Genomic DNA, 19,323 nt, shown 5'->3' on the forward strand with positions numbered 1-19,323 from the left:
CCTTAAGACAGACATATTGGGGTAAATTTACTAACATTCGTAATTTTCGGAAAAAGGTCAAAGTTCAATCACGAATGACATCGAAAGTGTAAAACTGCAACTTTTTGAATTGATTACGACTAATTTACTAAGCTGTCGTATTCGGGTTTTTCTTTTGTTCCGATGTCGATGTCATTCGTGTTTTTTTTTCTATTTTTACGGCAGTGATTAGCAAAACACTGCCAACTTTTTAAAAATGAATCTCGGCCGGATCAGTGTGATCCGTGCTGGGGTTCATTTTTTTTTTTTTTTTTTTAAATTAAACAGTGTAAAATTTAAAAAAAAATTGCGTGGGGTCCCCCCTCCTAAGCATAACCAGCCTCGGGCTCTTTGAGCCGATCCTGGTTGCAGAAATATGGGGGGAAAAATGACAGGGGTTCCCCCATATTTAAGCAACCAGCATCGGGCTCTGCGCCTGGTCCTGGTTCCAAAAATACGGGGGACAAAAAGAGTAGGGGTCCCCCGTATTTTTAAAACCAGCACCGGGCTCCACTAGCTGGACAGATAATGCCACAGCCGGGGGTCACTTTTATATAGTGCCCTGCGGCCGTGGCATCAAAAATCCAACTAGTCACCCCTGGCCGGGGTACCCTGGGGGAGTGGGGACCCCTTCAATCAAGGGGTCCCCCCCCCAGCCACCCAAGGGCCAGGGGTGAAGCCCGAGGCTGTCCCCCCCCCCATCCAATGGGCTGCGGATGGGGGGGCTGATAGCCTTTGTTGTAAATGAAAAGATATTGTTTTTAGTAGCAGTACTACAAGTCCCAGCAAGCCTCCCCCGCATGCTGGTACTTGGAGAACCACAAGTACCAGCATGCGGCGGAAAAACGGGCCCGCTGGTACCTGTAGTACTATTACTAAAAAAATACCCAAATAAACACAAGACACACACACCTTGAAAGTAAAGATTTATTACATACATGCACACAAACATACATACATACTTACCTTATGTTCACACGCAGGTCGGTCCTCTTGTCCAGTAGAATCCATGGGGTACCTGTAGAAAAAATTATACTCACAAAATCCAGTGTAGATCGGTCCTCTTCAAATCCATTTGTAATCCACGTACTTGTGAAAATAAAAAAACGGAGTCCCGACCACGAACTGAAAGGGGCCCCATGTTTTCACATGGGACTCCTTTCCCCGAATGCCAGAAACCCACTCTGACTGATGTCTAAGTGGGTTTCTTCAGCCAATCAGGGAGTGCTACGTTGTAGCACTCTCCTGATCGGCTGTGTGCTCCTGTACTGAGTGACAGGCGGCACACGGCAGTGTTACAATGTAGCGCCTATGCGCTCCATTGTAACCAATGCTGGGAACTTTCTGCTCAGCGGTGACGTCACTTTAGGTCAACCGCAGGGCAGAAAGTTCCCACCATTGGTTACAATGGAGCGCATAGGCGCTACATTGTAACACTGCCGTGTGCCGCCTGTCACTCAGTACAGGAGCACACAGCCGATCAGGAGAGTGCTACAACGTGGCGCTCCCTGATTGGCTGAGGAAACCCACTTAGACAGAAGTCAGAGTGGGTTTCTGGCATTCGGGGAAAGGAGTCCCATGTGAAAACATGGGGCCCCTTTCAGTTCGTGGCTCGTGTGTCCGTTTTTTTATTTTAATCAAGTACCTGGATTACAAATGGATTTGAAGAGGACCGATCTACACTGGATTTTGTGAGTATAATTTTTTCTACAGGTACCCCATGGATTCTACTGGACAAGAGGACCGACCTGCGTGTGAACATAAGGTAAGTATGTATGTATGTTTGTGTGCATGTATGTAATAAATCTTTACTTTCAAGGTGTGTGTGTCTTGTGTTTATTTGGGTATTTTTTTAGTAATAGTACTACAGGTACCAGCGGGCCCGTTTTTCCGCCGCATGCTGGTACTTGTGGTTCTCCAAGTACCAGCATGCGGGGGAGGCTTGCTGGGACTTGTAGTACTGCTACTAAAAACAATATCTTTTCATTTACAACAAAGGCTATCAGCCCCCCCATCCGCAGCCCATTGGATGGGGGGGGGACAGCCTCGGGCTTCACCCCTGGCCCTTGGGTGGCTGGGGGGGGGGACCCCTTGATTGAAGGGGTCCCCACTCCCCCAGGGTACCCCGGCCAGGGGTAACTAGTTGGATTTTTGATGCCACGGCCGCAGGGCACTATATAAAAGTGACCCCCGGCTGTGGCATTATCTGTCCAGCTAGTGGAGCCCGGTGCTGGTTTTAAAAATACGGGGGACCCCTACTCTTTTTGTCCCCCGTATTTTTGGAACCAGGACCAGGCGCAGAGCCCGATGCTGGTTGCTTAAATATGGGGGAACCCCTGTCATTTTTCCCCCCATATTTTTGCAACCAGGATCGGCTCAAAGAGCCCGAGGCTGGTTATGCTTAGGAGGGGGGACCCCACGCATTTTTTTTTGTGAAAATAACCACTTTCCCACCCCTTCCCACTGATAGACATGCACGGATCTCATGGATCCCTGCATGCCTATGCAATCACGGCTCAAAAAAGCAGGTCTGCTTTTTTTTAGCACTTTTTTGCGATTTGTAATTTTTCACGGCAGTGTTTTCCTCTTTGGAGATTTGCACTTTTTAGTAAATGACCGAGTTCTACTAATTTGCTGGTGTATTTTGACCGATGGTGTATTCATTCGTATTTTTTTACAACTACTTCCAAAAAAATACGAATGCCCTCATCTCTGCCGTGATTTGAGTTTAGTAAATTACCGAGATGACACTTTGAAGAAAAAACGGCATCTCGGTCAAAATCGGGACCTTAGTAAATTTACCCCATTGAATCCTACAGCATGTGCAAGTGACAACACCACTGTAATTGATTTGTTACCTAGCAACAAGCAAATATTGAATGGAAGAGCAGCGCTATCAGTGGATCTAATATACATAGAAACTGTTACTCGGACGAGACACTAATATATACCTAACTGTATACAGCAGTGAGCCGCACAAAAGAAAAGAAAAGTGAATAAACACATAATAATAATACCATAATATCCAAACCAATTGATCATAATAATATTCAGCCACGATTTGTTTTTGCTTTTCAAATATTTGTCGATTATGATTATATGAATTGCACTACATTAATACATAAAACAATATTTCTGTAGAAGACATCAGCAGATGTGTCACAGTATAAGTTAGAAACCACTGATGTGATCCAGGGCCGTCTTAACAGCAGTGTAGGCCCATGGGCAAAGCAATGCACTGGGGCTCATACCCATCTTCCAGCGGTGGGGTCGGTGCAATCAGCAGCAGCTGCGATGGGGGTATTCTGTCTTCCGCAGCTGTTCTTCTAACCAGCTTGCAAGGGTTTATATCAATGGATAAACTCGCACTCACCAGGAATTACCAGTGCAACAGGATTACAATAAAAAGGGTCCCCAGTGACCTTACAGTATAATACAACAAAGGATGTGTAATCTGTGACTGAATTTGTGTAGCAGCAGTCAACTAAGTTGACATTATCATAGAATGTATATAAAAATAAAGGTTTTTACTTAATTTCTGAGAGCAGTTAAATAAATTACAGTATCAGAGAATCTCTGGTTATGCTAAAACCATGTGTCACAATCAGGGAGATGCATAGAAAATGAGTATAATTAAAGAGCCAAAGTCAAACAAACCTAAATAAAAAAATAATAATAATAAAGCAAAAATAATTGAAACTAGCTGATGTGCCCAGGTTTCAACCCGGCAAAGGTTTGCTGGGTGGAACATTTTACCCCTTTTCACCTCTTAGGAGTAGAATTTCAATCCTTGCTAGTGGGTGGCTGCAAATATCTGTCACAGTTTCCAGACCACCCAGCAGGTCACATGTTCCAGGTTACCCAGCAGGTGCACAGGGAGAGTTCACCAACTGGCACATTTTCCAGAGTACAACGGTGATGCATTTTTTAAATGGCAGGAGAACGATTTGCCATATAACTCCGAAACGAAGCAGCCAATTACAACGCCAAGATTTTTCTGCAAATCTTTAGACCAAGACATTTAATTTGTTATATGATGTACCCAGCTCAGCAACAGCATCATAGAAATGTGTCATTCATAAAAGTCTTCCTTCTGCTATTAGTATATCGATATAATTAAAATGATACATACTGAATACATGGCAGTATTGGTATATGTGCGCAAGAAGGTCTAAATCTATACTCAATTGACCCTAGAGAGCGGCGTCCCGCAACTCTATTGCAAAGTCGATAAAATGCCTTTTAAATATGGAAATGCAGGCTGCACAGGGAGAAATTAACTCCTGATGTTGGTAAAAGTTGTAATAGTGGGGTACCCCTGGCTGTGCAAGTGGCTGGCAAGTCACTGGTTGGAATATCTAGTGGGACTATCTGCCCTCCTTTTAGGGTAAGCTCCCAAGGTCCGCCCTGGTACAGGAGTTCCCTGGTGTCTATACCTGCCTGGATGCAGTCATAGTCTGGGGAGGGGATGTTACCAGCTTAAGGTTTTGTAAAACCTGCTGCTGATCATCCCCTCCACTACAGAGTCTTACTTCAGTCTTCCTCTCCCAGGTTGTCCTGTTGTTTCTTGATTCCTCGTCTGCAGCTAGAATTCCACACTGCATGCCGCTGCTGGAGTCTGTCTCCTGGTCCTTCCGGGCCGCAACTTAGGTGGTCATGTGACTGCGGCTATGTATGTTGCTTGTGGCAGGGCTCCTGGGCGGGGCACATATATTCCTATATGTAGGTATCATAAACATAGTGTTAGGCCTACTAGTAGATTTGTCTTAGTTTGGCCTGAAGCGGCTATGGAGAGGTAGCAGAACAGTTTATTTATGAACTGGGACATGTTAATCGATGCAAGAACTATATATTAATGTTTATCTTCTTGCCACTATAGTTCTAAGCTATATAAGGTGCTGTATTCAATCTGTAAATAAAGAAGTATATAAATTAGCTAGGTCTGAATTGAGGAAATGTATTAGAAGGGGTAAAATGGAGTTTTCAGTTAGGATGGAGGATTACTTCAATCGGTGTAAGGATCTGGAGAGTATGTGGCAAGATATTACTGATTATAAACCCCAAAAGGTAGAGTTTAGGTGGAGTAATAAATAGTGCCCTGGTGGAAGACCTAAATACATTTTATTCTCCGTTTGATAAAGAAAGTCCGTCAAGTATTAAGACCTTGGAGACTTGGCCTGGGGAATAACACTTAGGGGTCTATTTACTAAGCCTTGGATGGAGATAAAGTGGACGGAGTTACAGTACCAGCCAATCAGCTCCTAACTGTCATTTCTCTAACGTCCTAAGTGGATGCTGGGGACTCCGTAAGGACCATGGGGAATAGCGGCTCCGCAGGAAACTGGGCACATCTAAAGAAAGCTTTAGGACTATCTGGTGTGCACTGGCTCCTCCCCCTATGACCCTCCTCCAAGCCTCAGTTAGATCTCTGTGCCCGAACGAGAAGGGTGCACACTAGGGGCTCTCCTGAGCTTCTTAGTGAAAGTTTTAGATTAGGTTTTTTTATTTTCAGTGAGACCTGCTGGCAACAGGCTCACTGCATCGAGGGACTAAGGGGAGAAGAAGCGAACTCACCTGCGTGCAGAGTGGATTGGGCTTCTTAGGCTACTGGACATTAGCTCCAGAGGGACGATCACAGGCCCAGCTTGGATGGGTCCCAGAGCCGCGCCGCCGGCCCCCTTACAGAGCCAGAAGGCAGAAGAGGTCCGGAAAATCGGCGGCAGAAGACGTCCTGTCTTCAACAAGGTAGCGCACAGCACTGCAGCTGTGCGCCATTGCTCTCAGCACACTTCGGTCACTGAGGGTGCAGGGCGCTGGGGGGGGGGCGCCCTGAGACGCAATAAAAACACCTTGGATGGCAAAAAAAATGCATCACATATAGCTCCTGGGCTATATGGATGCATTTAACCCCTGCCAGAATCCATAAAAAAGCAGGAGAAAAGTCCGCGAAAAAGGGGCGGAGCCTATCTCCTCAGCACACTGGCGCCATTTTCCCTCACAGCTCCGTTGGAGGGAAGCTCCCTGTCTCTCCCCTGCAGTCACTACACTACAGAAAGGGTTAAAAAAAGAGAGGGGGGCACTAATTAGGTGCAGTATTAACTATACAGCAGCTATAAGGGGAAAAACACTTATATAAGGTTATCCCTGTATATATATAGCGCTCTGGTGTGTGCTGGCAAACTCTCCCTCTGTCTCCCCAAAGGGCTAGTGGGGTCCTGTCCTCTATCAGAGCATTCCCTGTGTGTGTGCTGTATGTCGGTACTTTTGTGTCGACATGTATGAGGAGAAAAATGATGTGGAGACGGAGCAGATTGCCTGTAATAGTGATGTCACCCCCTAGGGGGTCGACACCTGAGTGGATGAACTGTTGGAAGGAATTACGTGACAGTGTCAGCTCTGTATAAAAGACAGTGGTTGACATGAGACAGCCGGCTACTCAGCTTGTGCCTGTCCAGACGTCTCATAGGCCGTCAGGGGCTCTAAAGCGCCCGTTACCTCAGATGGCAGATATAGACGCCGACACGGATACTGACTCCAGTGTCGACGGTGAAGAGACGAATGTGACTTCCAGTAGGGCCACACGTTACATGATTGAGGCAATGAAAAATGTTTTACACATTTCTGATAATACGAGTACCACCAAAAAAGGGGTATTATGTTCGGTGAGGAAAAACTACCTGTAGTTTTCCTGAATCTGAGAAATTAAATGAGGTGTGTGATGATGCGTGGGTTTCCCCCGATAACAACGGATAATTTCTAAAATGTTATTGGCATTATATCCTTTCCCGCCAGAGGTTAGGGTGCGTTGGGAAACACCCCCTAGGGGGGATAAAGCGCTCACACGCTTGTAAGGGCTCTACCTTCGCCTGAGATGGCCGCCCTTAAGGATCCTGCTGATAGAAAGCAGGAGGGTATCCTAAAAGGTATTTACACACATACTGGTGTTATACTGCGACCAGCAATCGCCTCAGCCTGGATGTGCAGTGCTGGGTTGGCGTGGTCGGATTCCCTGACTGAAAATATTGATACCCTAGATAGGGACAGTATATTTTTGTCTATAGAGCATTTAAAAGATGCATTTTTATATATGCGTGATGCACAGCGGAATATTTGCCGACTGGCATCAAGTCTAAGCGCGTTGTCCATTTCTACCAGTAGAAGGTTATGGACACGTCAGTGGTCAGGTGATGCGTATTCCAAACGGCATTTGGAAGTATTGCTTTATTAAGGGAGGAGTTATTTGGGGTCGGTCTTTCAGACCTGGTGGCCACGGCAACAGCTGGGAATTCCACGTTTGTACCCCAGGTCGCCTCTCAACATGAGAAGACGCCGTATTATCAGGCGCAGTCTTTTCGTGGACAAGCGGGCAAAAGGTTCCTCATTTCTGCCCCGTGACAGAGGGAGAGGAAAAAGGCTGCAGAAATCAGCCAGTTCCCAGGAACAGAAACCCTCTCCCGCCTCTGCCAAGCCCTCAGTATACGCTGGGGCTTTACAAGCAGAATCAGGCACGGTGGGGGGCCCGTCTCAATGAATTTCAGCGCGCAGTGGGCTCACTCGCAAGTAGACCCCTGGATCCTTCAGGTGATATCTCAGGGGTACAAATTAGAATTCGAGACGTCTCCCCCTCGCCGTTTCCTAAAGTCGGCTTTACCGATGTCTCCTTCTGACAGGGAGACAGTTTTGGAAGCCATTCACAAGCTGTATTCCCAGCAGGTGATAATCAAGATACCCCACCTGCAACAGGGAACGGGGTATTATTCCACACTGTTGTGGTACCGAAGCCGGACGGCTCGGTGAGACCGATTCTAAATCTAAAATCTTTGAACACTTACGTACAGAGGTTCAAATTCAAGATTGAGTCACTCAGAGCAGTGATTGCGAACCTGGAAGAAGGGGACTACATGATGTCTCGGGACATCAAGGATGCTTACCTTCATGTCAAAATTTACCCTTCTCACCAAGGGTACCTCAGGTTTATGGTACAGAACTGTCACTATCAGTTCAGACGCTGCCGTATGGATGGTACACGGCACCCCGGGTCTTTACCAAGGTAATGGCCGAAATGATGATATTCCTTCGAAGGAAGTGAATTTTAGTTATCCCTTCCTTGGACAATTCCCTGATAAGGGTAAGATCCAGGGAACAGTTGGAGGTCGGTGTAGCACTATCTCAGGTAGTGTTGCGGCAGCACGATTGGATTCTCAATATTCCAAAATCGCAGCTGGTTCCGACGACGTGTCTTCTGTTCCTAGGGATGATCCTGGACACAGTCCAGAAAAAGGTGTTTCTCCCGGAGGAGAAAGCCAGGGAGTTATCCGAGCTAGTCAGGAACCTCCTAAAACCGAGCCAAGTCTCAGTGCATCAATGCACAAGGGTTCTGGGTAAAATGGTGGCTTCCTACGAAGCAATCCTATTCGGCAGATTCCACGCAAGAACTTTCCAGTGGGACCTGCTGGACAAATGGTCCGGATCGCATCTTCAGATGCATCAGCGGATAACCCTGTCACCAAGGACAAGGGTGTCCCTCCTGTGGTGGTTGCAGAGTGCTCATCTTCTAGAGGGCCGCAGATTAGGCATTCAGGACTGGGTCCTGGTGACCACTGATGCCAGCCTGCGAGGCTGGGGAGCAGTCACACAGGGAAGGAATATCCAGGGCTTATGGTCAAGCCTGGAGACATCACTTCACATAAATATCCTGAAGCTAAGGGACATTTACAATGCTCTAAGCTTAGCAAGACCTCTGCTTCAAGGTCAGCCGGTGTTGATCCAATCGGACAACATCACGGCAGTCACCCACGTAAACAGACAGGGTGGCACAAGAAGCAGGAGGGCAATGGCAGAAGCTGCAAGGATTCTTCGCTGGGCGGAAAATCATGTGATAGCACTGTCAGCAGTATTCATTCCGGGAGTGGACAACTGGGAAGCAGACTTCCTCAGCACGACCTCCACCCGGGAGAGTGGGGACTTCACCCAGAAGTCTTCCACATGATTAAAAACTCGACAGGTATTGCGCCAGGTCCAGGGACCCTCAGGCAATAAGCTGTAGACGCTCTGGTAACACCGTGGGTGTACCAGTCAGGGTATGTGTTCCCTCCTCTGCCTCTCATACCCAAGGTACTGAGATTGATAAGATGGAGAGGAGTAAGCACTATATTCGTGGTTCCGGATTGGCCAAGAAGGACTTGGTAACCGGAACTTCAAGAGATGCTCACGGAGGATCCGTGGCCTCTACCTCTAAGAAGGGACCTGCTCCAGCAAGGACCCTGTCTGTTCCAAGACTTACCGCGGCTGCGTTTGACGGCATGGCGGTTGAACGCCGGATCCTGAAGGAAAAAAGGCATTCCGGATGAAGTCATCCCTATCCTGATCAAAGCCAGGAAGGATGTAACCGCAAAAACATTATCACCGCAATTGGCGAAAATATGTTGCGTGGTGCGAGGCCAGTAAGGCCCGACGGAGGAAATTCAACTGGGTCGATTCCTACATTTCCTGCAAACAGGAGTGTCTATGGGCCTGAAATTGGGGTCCATTAAGGTTCAAATTTCGGCCCTGTCAATTTTCTTCCAAAAAGAACTGGCTTCAGTCCCTGAAGTTCAGACGTTTGTAAAAGGGGTACTGCATATACAGCCTCCTTTTGTGCCTCCAGTGGCACTTTGGGATCTCAATGTAGTTTTGGGTTCCAAAAGTCACATTGGTTTGAACCACTTAAATCTGTGGAGTTAAAATATCTCACATGGAAAGTGGTCATGCTGTTGGCCCTGGCCTGGGCCAGGCGCGTGTCCGAATTGGCGGCTTTATCCTGAAAAAGCCCTTATCTGATTTTCCATTCGGACAGGGCGGAATTGAGGACTCGTCCTCAGTTTCTCCCCAAGGTGGTTTCAGCGTCTCACCTGAACCAACCTATTGGTGGTGCCTGCGGCTACTAGGGACTTGGAGGCCTCCAAGTTGCTAGACGTTGTCAGTGCCCTGAAAATATATGTTTCCAGGACGGCTGGAGTCAGGAAATCTGACTCGCTGTTTATCCTGTGTGCACCCAACAAGCTGGGTGCTCCTGCTTCTAAGCAGACTATTGCTCGTTGGATTTGTAGTACAATTCAGCTTGCACATTCTGTGGCAGGCCTGCCACAGCCAAAAATCTGTAAATGCCCACTCCACAAGGAAGGTGGGCTCATCTTGGTCGAGGAGTCTCGGCTTTACAACTTTGCCGAGCAGCTACTTGGTCAGGAGCAAATACGTTTGTAAAATTCTACAAAATTGATATCCTGGCTGAGGAGGACCTGGAGTTCTCTCATTTGGTGCTGCAGAGTCATCCGCACTCTCCCGCCCGTTTGGGAGCTTTGGTATAATCCCCATGGTCCTTACGGAGTCCCCAGCATCCACTTAGGACGTTAGAGAAAATAAGAATTTACTTACCGATAATTCTATTTCTCATAGTCCGTAGTGGATGCTGGGCGCCCATCCCAAGTGCGGATTGTCTGCAATACTTGTACATAGTTATTGTTACAAAAATCGGGTTATTATTGTTGTGAGCCATCTTTCAGAGGCTCCTCTGTTATCATGCTGTTAACTGGGTTTAGATCACAGGTTATACGGTGTGATTGGTGTGGCTGGTATGAGTCTTACCCGGGATTCAAAATCCTTCCTTATTGTGTACGCTCGTCCGGGCACAGTATCCTAACTGAGGCTTGGAGGAGGGTCATAGGGGGAGGAGCCAGTGCACACCAGATAGTCCTAAAGCTTTCTTTAGATGTGCCCAGTCTCCTGCGGAGCCGCTATTCCCCATGGTCGTTACGGAGTCCCCAGCATCCACTACGGACTATGAGAAATAGAATTATCGGTAAGTAAATTCTTATTTTTTCAAACACAGCCTGTGACATGGCAGTTAGGAGCTGATTGGCTGGTACTTTATCTCCATACACTTTATCTCCATTCAAGGCTTAGTAAATAGACCCCTTAGTGTAGGATGGATTAACAGTCCTGGAATGTCTGCGTAGTGTTAATCATGGTAAAGCTGCAGGTCCAGATGGGGGGTGGTCTTCAGTTTGCTGGCTGTCGAGATCCCGGCGCACAGTATACCAGCGCCGGAATCCCGACAGCCGGCATACCAACACTTTTTTTCCCTCTTGGGGGTCCACGACCCCCCTGGAGGGAGAATAGATAGCGTGGCGCATATAGCGTGCCACCGTGCCCGCAGCGTGGCGAGCGCAGCGAGCCCGCAAGGGGCTCATTTGCGCTCACCCAGCTGTCGTAATGCCGGCAGTCGGGATTCCGTTGCCAGTATGCTGGCCGCCGGGAGCCCGGCCGCCGGCATACCCTACTATACCCCGAGATGGGATCCAAGGGAAAGTTCTTACAGAGTGTTCTGATCTCGGGATCTTTATGTTGATAATTAACGTGTCCCTTGCTGACTATCTGGTCCCTAAATGTTTTAAGGCAACAACCTTTCTACCTGTCCCAAAGAGTGGTGTGCCTAAATGCTTAAACAAGACATATCAAATCTTATTGTGCTACTGACTTCGATCCCTTTCAGTTTGCTTACAGGGCGAATCATTCTACAGATGACGCTGTTTTAACTGTTCTACACCAGGTGCAGACTCACTTAGAACAGCAGAGTTCCTATGTTAATTATATTTGCTGATTTTAGTTCTGCTTTTAACACTATAATCCCAGTTTCTCATACGTCCTAGAGGATGATGGTGTCACTTCAAGAACCATGGGGTATAGACGTCACCCCCCTTGCAGAGCCAGAAGTCAGAAGACAGGTGAGTAGAAGAAGATCAGAAGACTTCAGTGGCGGCTTTGAGGTACCGCACAGCGATCGCACGCTGCGCGCCATGCTCCCACTACACAGCGGCACTACAGGGTGCAGGGCTTGGGGGGGGGGGGGGGAGGGGGCGCCCTGGGCAGCATATCTAGCCTCAATAACTACCTGGCAAGAGCGGACTAAGTGCCAGGGCACTGTCCGGACCCCCGCCAGTATAAAAATGTGTTTAAAAAGAGCGGATCTGAAGCGCGCCATGATTGTGGCAATAAAAGACGTATTACATACAGTTGTGCTCATAAGTTTACATACCCTAGCAGAATTTGTGATTTTCTGGCCATTTGTCAGAGAATATGAATGATAACTCACAAACTTTTCTTTCACTCATGGTTAGTGGTTGGGTGAAGCCATTTATTGTCAAACAACTGTGTTTACTCTTTATAAATCATAATGACAACAGAAACTACCCAAATGACCCTGATCAAAAGTTTACATACCCCAGTTCTTAATAACGTGTATTGCCCCCTTTAACATCAATGACAGCTTGAAGTCTTTTGTGGTAGTTGTGGATGAGGCTCTTTATTTTCTCAGGTGGTAAAGCTGCCTATTCTTCTTGGCAAAATGCCTCCAGTTCCTGTAAATTCTTGGGCTGTCTTGCAGGAACTGCACGTTTGAGATCTCCCCAGAGTGGCTCAATGATATTAAGGTCAGGAGACTGAAATGGCCACTCCAGAACCTTCACTTTATTCTGCTGTAGCCAATGACAGGTCGACTTGGCCTTGTGTTTTGGATCATTGTCAATGTTGTAACGTCCAAGTACGTCCCATGCGCAGCTTCCGGGCTGATGAGTGCAAATTTTCCTCCAGTATTTTCTGATAACATGCTGCATTCATCTTGCCATCAATTTTGACCAAGTTTCCAGTGCCTTTGTAGCTCACACATCCCCAAAACATCAGCGATCCACCTCCGTGTTTCACAGTAGGAATGGTGTACCTTTCATCATAGGCCTTGTTGACTCCTCTCCAAATGTAACGTTTATGGTTGTGGTCAAAAAGTTCAATTTTGGTTTCATCACTCCAAATGACTTTGTTCCAGAAGTTTTGAGGCTTGTCTCTGTGCTGTTTGGAGTATTGTAAGTGGGATGCTTTGTGGCATTTGCGTTGTAATGGCTTTCTTCTGGCGACTCGACCATGCAGCCCATTTTTCTTCAAATGCCTCCTTACTGTGCATCTTGAAACAACCACACCCCTTTTTACAGAGAGTACTGTATTTCAGCTGAAGTTATTTGTGGATTTTTCTTTGCATCCCGAACAATTTTCCTGGCAGTTGTGGCTGAAATTTTTGTTGGTCTACCTGACCGTGATTTGGTTTCCACAGAATCCCTCATTTTCCACTTCTTAATTAGAGTTTGAACACTGCTGATCGGCATTCTCAATTGCTTGGATATTTTTTTATATCCCTTTCCTGTTTTATACAGTTCAATTACCTTTTCCCGCAGATCCTTTGACAATTCTTTTGCTTTCCCCATGACTCAGAATCCAGACACGTTAGTGCAGCACTGGATGAAAGATGCAAGGGTCTTTCAGGAGTCCAGAAACTCACTGACCTTTTATACACACACACTGATTACAAGCAAACAGATCACAGGTGAGGATGGTTACCTTTAGTAGCCATTCAAACCCGTTTGTGTCAACTTGTGTGCATGTTATCAGGCCAAAATCTCCAGGGTATGTAAACTTTTGATCAGGGTCATTTGGGTAGTTTCTGTTGTCATTATGATTTAAAAAGAGTAAACACAGTTGTTTGACAATAAATGGCTTCACCCAACCACTAACCATGAGTGAAAGAAAAGTTTGTGAGTTATCATTCATATTCTCTGACAAATGGCCAGAAAATCACAAATTCTGCTAGGGTATGTAAACTTATGAGCACAACTGTATCACTGAGGACCCTGCTGTTCCTGATACTAGGGTCTGTATGTATAAGGGGAAGAAACCTGAGGTAACGTTTCCTCCCTCTCATGAACTGAACACGCTCTGTGAAAAGGTTTGGGAAAATCCTGACAAAAAGTTTCAGATTCCCAAAAGGATTGTAGTGGCGTATCCGTTTCCCTCCGGGGATAGGGAAAAATGGGAGTCACCCCACATTGTGGATAAAGCTCTGTCACGGCTGTCCAAAAAGGTGGCTCTTCCGTCCCCTGACACGGCAGCCCTAAAGGATCATGCGGATCGTAGACAGGAAAATACATTGAAATCCATTTATGTGACCACGGGTACGATACTCAGACCAGCCATTGCATCGGCGTGGGTGAGTAGTGCTATCGAAAACTGGGCAGATAACTTGTCATCTGAAATGGATACCCTGGATAGGGATAGCATTCTTTTGACACTAGGTCATATCAGGGACGCTGCAGTCTACCTAAAGGAAGCTGCGAGGGATATTGGCCTCTTGGGATCACGGGCCAATGCCATGGCAGTCTCAGCTAGGAGAGCATTGTGGATTCATCAATGGAATGCTGATTCTGACTCTAAGAAAGCTATGGAGTCTCTACCGTATAAAGGTGGTGTATTGTTTGGTGACGGCCTCGCTGATTTGGTATCTACGGCTGCCGCGGGTAAGTCATCATTTTTACCTTATGTGCCTGCACCACAAAAGAAAGCACACCACTATCAGATGCAGTCCTTTCGGCCCTATAAATACAGAAAGGGCCGAGGGTCTTCCTTCCTTGCTACTAGAGGAAAGGGAAAAGGTAAACTATAACCGGCCGTGGCCGGTTCCCAGGAGCAGAAGTCCTCGTCGGCTTCAGCCAAATCCACCGCATGACGCTGGGGCTCCTCTGCGGGAGTCCGCACCGGTGGGGGCACGTCTCAAGCTCTTCAGTCAGTTTTGGGCTCGTTCAGCCCTGGACCCATGGGTTTTAGAAATAGTGTCCCAGGGGTACAAACTGGAGTTTCAAGACGTTCCCCCTCACCGATTTTTTCAAATCCGCCTTACCAGCTTCTCTTCCGTACAGGGAGGTGGTATGCGCCACAATACAAAAATTGTGTCACAATCAAGTCATTGTCAGGGTTCCCCCGTCGCAACAGGGAGAAGGCTTTTACTCAAGCCTGTTCGTGGTCCAGAAGCCAGACGGCTCAGTCAGACCGATCCTGAACCTCAAATCCCTCAACTTCTACCTAAAAAAATTCAAATTCAAGATGGAATCTCTCCGGGCAGTGATCTCCAGTCTGGAGGAGGGGGATTTTATGGTGTCGGTAGACATAAAGGATGCCTACTTACATGTTCCCATTTATCCCCCGCATCAGGCTTACCTGAGGTTTGCAGTTCAGGATTGACATTACCAATTTCAGACGTTGCCGTATGGTCTGTCCACGGCTCCGAGGGTTTTCGCCAAAGTAATGGCTAAAATGATGGTTCTCCTACGCAAGCAAGGAGTCACAATTATCCCGTACTTGGACGAACTCCTGATGAAGGCGAAATCCAGGGACCAATTAATGCAGAACATTACGGTCTCCCTGACAATTCTGCAGCAACATGGTTGGCTCCTAAACTTGCCAAAATCACAGTTGGTTCCGACGAGATGGCTGTCGTTTTTGGGAATGATTCTGGATACAGAATTACAGAGCGTTTTTCTTCCAGTGGAAAAGGCTCTGGAAATTCAGAACCTGGTCAAACAAATGCTGAAACCAGCAAGAGTATCGATCCTTCAATGCACTCGGTTGCTGGGGAAGATGGTGGCGGCCTACGAGGCCATTCAGTTTGGCAGATTCCATGCCAGAGTGTTTCAGTGGGACCTGTTGGACAAGTGGTCCGGGTCCCATCTGCACATACACCGAAGGATAACCCTTCCTTCCAAGACCAGAATCTCACTCCTGTGGTGGCTGCACAGCTCTCACCTCCTAGAGGGACGCAGGTTCGTGATCCAGGACTGGATCTTGGTGACCACGGATGCGAGTCTCCGAGGCTGGGGAGCAGTCACGCAGGGGAAAGCTTCCAGGGAAGATGGTCAAGCCAGGAAATTTGTCTACACATAAACGTTCTGGAGTCAAGGGCCATTCACAACGGCCTTTTGCAAGCGGAGCATCTTCTTCGCAATCGGACCGTCTTGATTCAGTCGGACAACATAACAGCAGTAGCGTACATAAACCGCCAGGGCGGAATAAGAGCAGGGCGGCAATGGCAGAAGCCACAAAGGTGCTCCTTTGGGCGGAAAGGCATACAAGCGCTCTGTCAGCGATCTTCATTCCAGGAGTGGACAACTGGGAAGCAGACTTCCTCAGCAGACACAATCTCCATCCAGGAGAGTGGGGTCTTCATCAAGAGGTCTTTGTAGAAGTGACAAGTCTTTGGGGAATTCCTCAAATAGACATGATGGCATCTCGCCTCAACAAGAAACTTCAGAGATATTGGTCCAGGTCGAGGTACCCTCAAGCAATAGCAGTGGACGCCCTAGTGACACCGTGGGTGTTTCAGTCGGTGTACGTGTTTCCTCCGCTTCCACTCATTCCAAAAGTGATAAAGATCATAAGAAGAACAAAGGTTCAAGCGATCCTCATTGTTCCAGACTGGCCAAGGAGGGCTTGGTATCCAGATCTTCAGGAATTACTCATAGGAGATCCCTGGCCTCTTCCTCTAAGGGAGGATCTGTTACAGCAGGGGCCGTGCGTGTTCCAAGACTTACCGCAACTTCGTTTGACAGCTTGGAGGTTGAACGCCGGATCCTAAGCCGAAAGGGTATTCCCAAGGAAGTCATCCCAACTCTTATTCAGGACAGAAAAGGGGTAACGTCTAAACATTACCACCGTATTTGGAGAAAATACGTGTCTTGGTGTGAATCCAAGAAGGCTCCTACGGAAGAATTTCAGTTAGGACGTTTTCTTAATTTTCTACAAGCCGGTGTGGATGCGGGCCTAAAGTTGGGCTCCATTAAAGTACAAATTTCAGCCTTATCGGTTTTCTTCCAAAAACAATTGGCCTCCCTTCCAGAAGTTCAGACTTTTGTGAAAGGCGTGTTGCACATCCAACCTCCCTTTGTGCCCCCTGTGGCACCGTGGGATCTTAACGTGGTGTTGCAATTCCTTCAATCTCATTGGTTTGAACCTTTACAAAAGGTGGAGTTGAAATTCCTCACTTGGAAAGTGGTCATGCTGTTGGCCTTGGCATCCGCCAGGCGGGTGTCTGAATTGGCGGCCTTGTCTCACAAGAGCCCTTATTTGATCTTCCATGAAGATAAAGCAGAGTTGAGGACTCTTCAGCAGTTTCTGTCGAAAGTGGTTTCGTCGTTCCACTTGAACCAACCTATTGTGGTGCCAGTGGCTACTGACGCCTTGCTGGAATCGAAGTTTCTCAACGTAGTCAGAGCTTTGAAAATTTATGTGGCCAGAACGGCTCAGTTTAGGAAAACGGAGGCTCTGTTTGTCCTGTATGCTCACAACAAAATTGGGGTTCCTGCTTCCAAGCAGACTATTGCGCGCTGGATCTGTCATACGATTCAGCAGGCTCATTCTACGGCTGTATGGCCGTTACCGAAATCGGTGAAGGCCCATTCTACCAGAAAGGTGGGCTCATCCTGGGCGGCTGCCCGGGGGGTCTCGGCATTACAACTTTGCTGAGCGGCTACTTGGTCGGGTTCAAACACCTTTGCGAAGTTCTACAAGTTTGATACCCTGGCTGAAGAGTACCTCATGTTTGGTCAATCGGTGCTGCAGAGTCATCCGCACTTTCCTGCCCGTTCTAGAGCTTTGGTATAAATTCCATGGTTCTTGAAGTGACCCCAGCATCCTCTAGGACGTATGAGAAAATAGGATTTTAATACCTACCGGTAAATCCTTTTCTCTTAGTCCGTAGAGGATGCTGGGCGCCCGTCCCAGTGCGTACTGTATCTGCAGTTATTAGTTATGGTTACACACATGTTGTGTTACGTTTATAGTCAGCCTGTTGCTAATGTTGTTCATGCCGTTGACTTGCGTTGTGTTGAATGCCATGTTGTACGGCGTGCTTGAGGTGTGAGCTGGTATGTATCCCACCTTAGTTTAACAATAAATCCTTTTCCTCGAAATGTCCGTCTCCCTGGGCACAGTTCCTATAACTGGAGTCTGGAGGAGGGGCATAGAGGGAGGAGCCAGTTCACACCCCTTTGAAAGTCTTAAAGTGCTCATGTCTCCTGCGGATCCCGTCTATACCCCATGGTTCTTTAAGTGACCCCAGCATCCTCTACGGACTAAGAGAAAAGGATTTACCGGTAGGTATTAAAATCCTATTTTCTTTGGATTCCAAGCTGTTTTATTTAGGCTTAAATAAGTATATGACTGTGCAATATGTTTTAAACTTCTTGACAGATAGGCCCCAAAGTTTTCAAGTTGCAGGAACTTATTTCAGGAGAAGTTTTGCTAAAACAGGTGCACCTCAGGGGTGCGTTCTGAGGGCCTTATTCAGCGTGGATCGCTATTGAGCAATTTTCTCAATCCTGCTTCAGCTAAAAATCAGATGTGAAGAGCCGCCCAGAAAGTTAAAAGATGGTCACAATTGCAAACGTAAAATTGCATATGGAGTCACATAAATGCTATGCATACGTAGAAATCGAGCACCATCGACACTTGCTGATGACCCAAGGCTGCTCAGAATAATAAGAATGCTGTCACACTGGGCGCCATGTTTTAAGTCGCAGCTGATGTCAAATGCACGCCCTGAAAATGGCAATGACATGCCTGCGTTTTCCAAACCACTTCCCACAAACGCCATGTTACCACCCTCTAACGGTCATTTCCTGGCAATCACTATGCGATTACACTTTGCTGGCCCTGCAGTTGCATTGTTAACGCATTTTGGCCTTCATATCTGCACAATGCGGCCGCATGCGCAGTCGTCCGATAATCGAATGATTTGCGATTTTGCAACTGAAGCTGAATAAGGCCCTGAGCTTGCTATTATAGTCATTTCTTACTTACAATTGTAATCAACCTCACTGTCGGTTAAGATTGTGCAATTTACCGTTAGTACTGCTGTTCTTGGCCTGATAAGTAATGAAGACGAGGAAGCATACAGGTGTGAGGTTTTAAAATTAGCTAAGTGGAGTAAAGCGTACTGCTAAATATGTCTAAAACTAAAGAGCTGGTAATTGATTTTAGGAAGAAAAACAGGACCCAAGTCACCAAGGGTTTTAAATGGTATGATTATTGAGGAGGTGGGATCCTTTAAATTTTGGGGAATTCAAATTTTGAGGGATTTGACATGGTCTCTGGTGCAACAACACCTTTTCATTTTGAGGAGACTAAGGGGGTAGTTCAGAGTTGATCGCAGCAGCACATTTGTTAGCAGTTGGGCAAAACCATGGGGGTCATTCCGACCCGTTCTCATGCAGCAGTTCTTCGCTGCGGTGCGAACGAGTCGGAAATGCGCATACGTGGCGGACGCTTTGTGCAAGCGCAGCGACGCCACCAGCGACAAATGTAGTCGCAGCGGCGATCGCAAGAAGATGGACAGGCTGGAGGCGTTCGAGGACGGATACTCATCGTTTCCAGCCGTTTTCGGGGAGTGGTAAGAAA

General features: G+C 47.2%; 1 protein-coding gene across 6 annotated transcripts in view; it reads left to right on the plus strand.

The window, feature by feature from the left end:
- PHACTR1 (phosphatase and actin regulator 1) overlaps positions 1-19,323 on the plus strand; it is an 806,703-nt gene that overhangs the window by 748,121 nt on the left and 39,259 nt on the right. The window lies entirely within an intron of this gene.

Source organism: Pseudophryne corroboree, chromosome 5, assembly GCF_028390025.1.
Source record: "Pseudophryne corroboree isolate aPseCor3 chromosome 5, aPseCor3.hap2, whole genome shotgun sequence".
NCBI classification, from domain to species: Eukaryota; Metazoa; Chordata; class Amphibia; order Anura; family Myobatrachidae; genus Pseudophryne; species Pseudophryne corroboree.